The sequence below is a fragment of the Chenopodium album genome, chromosome 2 (genome assembly GCF_948465745.1).
Source record: "Chenopodium album chromosome 2, dcCheAlbu1.1, whole genome shotgun sequence".
Taxonomy (NCBI): Eukaryota; Viridiplantae; Streptophyta; class Magnoliopsida; order Caryophyllales; family Amaranthaceae; genus Chenopodium; species Chenopodium album.
Window position 1 is genome coordinate 30,087,231 of NC_137835.1, and position 4,658 is coordinate 30,091,888.

The following is a 4,658-nucleotide window of genomic DNA, read 5'->3' on the forward strand; positions in this document are numbered from 1 at the left end:
GGAATATGGATCAAGCTTGAAAGGTTCTTCCAAGTCTTCCTCCATTTCTATTGTGTAGATTGGTTCCGCGGCAAATCCCCACATGTCCTCTTCATCATTATCGTGTTTTATTTTTAAGAGTGATTGATCATTTATTGCTATTTTAAGTGGAGAAGCATGTATAGTCATAGGATGCCCTTGATAGTTCAACCTAATCATTTGATGAAGTGAGGATGGTATCGCACCAAGCTCATGTATCCAAGGACGTCCAAGTAGAAGGTTGAATGTAGGTTTTATGTCCATAACGTGGAATTCAACCATCTTTTGTATTGGGCCTGTAGTAATTGGTAGCTTAACAGTTCCACACACCGATCTTCTCGAATTGTCATAGGCCCAAATGCTTTGTGTTGTTGATTGAAAATCTTTTTCTTGATTAAGGCCTAAATATTTTGCAGTTCGCAATGGGCATACATTTACAATTGACCCATTGTCTACCAAAGTTAGAGGGATGTTGTATCCCTTGCACCCCACAGTTAAATATAATGCATTGTTGTGGGTAGTGTCTTTTGAAGGCAAATCATTATTAGTGAAAATGATTGATTTGTCAGATTTCTCGATAGTAAGCAAGCTAATGAGATCTTGAGGGGTTGTGTCTTGAAAGTCGTCGTCCCATAGTCCACATACTTCATTAGTTTCCCCTATGAGTATTGTGGATAGAGGTTCTCTTACAGGTGTGATATAGTTCAAAGGATTGAACATATCACTTCCCATATGGTCCTCATTGATGTGAAACACCCCTAAGGGGGATGCATTATTATTAGGTTTAGGGGTGGGAATTCTCCCATCGCCTACCAAATCTTGTATTTTATGCTTTAAGACAAAGCAACGCTCTTTATCGTGTCAATTGCCTCTATGATAAGCGCAATAAGCATTACCATCCCAATTAGCAAATCTCCTTTCTGGTGGAGTGGGTGGTGTTGGTCCTGTTGGTGCAAGTAAACCTTTTTCATTTAATTTTTTTAGCAATTCTTTATAGCTCACAGGAAATGGAGTAAATTTTCTTTCTCTTGTCCATCTTTTCCTAGGATCATTATATTGATTCGTGTTATTGTATTGCGTGGTGGTTGCAAAAACGTTAAGAAAGGATGATGTGCTATCATTCCCCTTCTTGTAGTTATTTTTAGGTTGATGATGATGATGGGGATTATTTTCTTTTTCTTTAGCAAGATCATCTTCAATCCTAGTAGCCACGGAATAGACCTTTTGAAAAGTGTCTAAACAAAAATAACGTAGATGTTTGTTGTACTTTTCATGACAGTTGTCAATGAATTTTTGTACTAATTCGAGTTCGGGTGGCCTTTGGGCAAGGTGGGCCGCCTTTTCTCGCCATCTACCATAGAAAGCAAGGGAACCTTCATCGTCGCCTTGCTTTAGCATTTCGAGTTCACGTAGAGTGGATTTGAACTCTACGTTACTCTCATATTGGGTAATGAAAGCCGAAACTACATCTTCCCATGTTGCCTTGAATTTCGGATCTAGCCCATAGTACCACTCTCTTGCGGTTGGGTCTAGAGATAAAGGGAAAGTCAAAGCATAAAGCTTAGGATCAACTCCCTTTAATGCCATGGTGCCAGTAAAACACATTAAATGATTTTGTGGATTATATATTGGTCACCTTAAATATTGGCAAGTCTGTGGCTATAACTTTTCTGGTAAAGCAAGTCCTGCGGGAGGAGCAAACTTTTCTGCATCGAAGTACTTGTTCCCCATTGTAGAACGAAGAACTAGCTTCTCCAACGACTTTTCTTTGATGGATAATTGTTCCATCTATTCTTGCAAGGCTAAGGCTTCAGCATTTTTCTTATTAGCCTTTTCAATTTTCTTAATTCTTTTCTCCTCGGCTTCTTGAGCCTTTTCCTCTCTCAAACGAAGAATCTCCTCTTGAAATTCTTCAATGGTTGACATTGTTGTTGGACTAGGACTATTTGTCGAAGAAAAATGGTTTGAAAGGGATTGATCTTTGGATGGTAAACGTTGAAGGCGAGTGCCCGAGATTCTTCTTTTCCAAGATTGGAAACCGGCCTTAAAAGAAGTACGAAAGAATAAGTAAACCAATACGCAAGATATATTCGAACGGATAACATCGCCCTTAACAATTCTTGAATAAAGATATCGTTTTGACAAGTCAATTTGTTTTTTGAAAAATCAAAATTGATACGTACAGTGGGCACGCGCAAGTGATTCAGTTGCGCGCGGATGTCGCGCGCAACGAAATGACTTGCGCTGAGAGGGGTCGCGCAACGAAATGAGTTGCGCGCGCCACCTGCTCGTATGATTTTTTTAATTCGAGCGCTTTTTTTTCTATTTTTTTTTTGCATTGTTCTTTTTGTTTTTTTTATGTTACCCTTCAAATATGACTCTAAATCACGAAGAGACGACTTCGTAATTGGGAACCTAGACCAAACTAAAAGGAAAAAAAAAAAGAGTATCCTAACACGTTGCATATAGTCACATAATCACATAAGCATGCCACAAGTCAAGATTCACGTATTGCCATTCTAAGGTCGAAAAAGGCTTGGGTGTCCAAGGTACCATATCTTAAGATAGGACCCACAAATTAATCACTCAACGAGTTGACCTATGACATCGTCCTCCCAACATTTTGTTGGCGATATGGGTAGGATGATTGTTATTGATTTTGGGATAGAAGCCTAGTGTTGGCAACCCCTAGTGAATGAGTCAATCCCCAATGTTTAAGTGTGCTATACTTATGCATGATGCAATGTTGCTTGTTTGGTTTTTACTTTTGTGCAAAAGGAAGATATTATGCATTCAAATCTCGCTCTCTAACTAGAGATTATCCAAGTTAGTTCTCGTACAACCCATAGGCAACCTGGTGTTGGAAACCTTGGACCATAACTACGAACTAATCATGTAACCTCTAAGTCCCCAGTGGAGTCGCCACTGTAAGGAGGGTGATCCCATCGTAAGGGGTACTCTCCTTAAATGCCCATGGCCCTTTAAAAGACTAGGACTTTACACTTGTTAGGGTGTATAAGGATTTGAATTCCTGACTGTTTGGGGGACCTTGAATTAGAAATGATTTTATCGTATAGTATATACACGCTTTTTTGTAAGGAACAAGTAGGAGTCGCCAATGAGTTTTAGGAAAACCCATATACCTCGTTCATGCTTTTCTCCCAAGTAGAGTTCAAGGGATATTTAGCATGAATCATAAGATTACCCATGCCCAAATTGGTCTACATAAACAAGAAATGAGTTTGGGAGCGAGGGTACTAAGATAATTTTCCCTTTAGAGGAGAATCGCGATCCTAGCCCTAGTGCGGTCTCTACTAGCTCTTCATTTGCACAATTTCATCACCAAACAATATATGCAACGTGATACCTAAAACTATGTTAATTGATTTTATTTACACACATCATTTCACGTAGGAATTACATTGCAACGTCATTATTCTTTATTTAATCAAATTTGTGAAAAGAACAAGAAAATAAACAATATTCGCCTTGGCTTAAGTGATCAACCAACAATTATTTTATTCAATTCTAATCTTTATTTAACAAAAGATACTATATGGAATTGATTAATTAATTATTTTAAAGGTGATAAAACAACACTAATTAATTAATTAAGGTTCTTTTAAACAAGAAAATAAATGTGATTTAACTAAGTGCTCGGCAATTTACCACTTCTCTTTGCTAGGTCTCCGTTTAGAAAACTTATGGATTCCTTCTTGTTGGGGAACCTCCATTGTAGTAACAAATTATCAAAGGGGTGAGTGTTTAGGATGAGTGGCTTAGGAAGCACAAGTTCACAAGTATTATGCCATCGTTTTAGGTTGTTTTCTGTGTGTTGAAGCCTCGGATTAGGGTCTTATTTATAGGGAATGATTAGGTTTAGGGTTAAGAGCATTCTGCCGCAGCATGTGTAGCGCGCAACTGGATAAGTTGCGCGCGGCAGTCACGCGCAAGTGAATAAGTTGCGCGCGGATGATGCGCGCAGTTATTTGTCTTGCGCGCAGCTCTATGGTAAGATTCGATTTTCCAATATTTTGATATTCTGAATCTTTCACGAGCGCATCTCCAGAAGTTGCGCGCGACAGCTGAGCACGACTTTGTGAGATGCGCGCGACATTTTCCGCTGCAGCTTAAATTTTAACCTAGACGCTCCTAAATCCGTCATTATTGGGTTTTAAGCACGGGCTTAAGCCTAATTGTGATCGGGTTTAGTTAATTGGACCTTATATTGGTCTTGTTCTTTTATTCGCGCTTGTCTTTTGTGTTTTCTCGCTTAACTAGTTATCCATAAGTATTCTTCACTTTGATCCAACGCGAAGATGGCTTTATTTATCGTCATTGCACTTCGTGTCGGGAGCGGAGGCCAAAAGTAGATGTCTACACCAACCGCCATCTTGTAACCCTTATAGCTAGTAAGGGTGAACCATCCAGTCCTATTTGATTTTGGGGTCCGCTGAGGTAGTGCATATGGGAAAAGGCCTCAAAGCCTGGCTCAACATCAAGCATCTCACGGGCAGCAACGAAGCCCATCATGTTGATCTAAGAGTTTAAGGCAAGTTATCAGATGCCCAGTTGGTTCCCATATAAAATCCTCTCCACATCTGGATGGAGAGGAAAATGAAGACCTACTTGGATGGCCG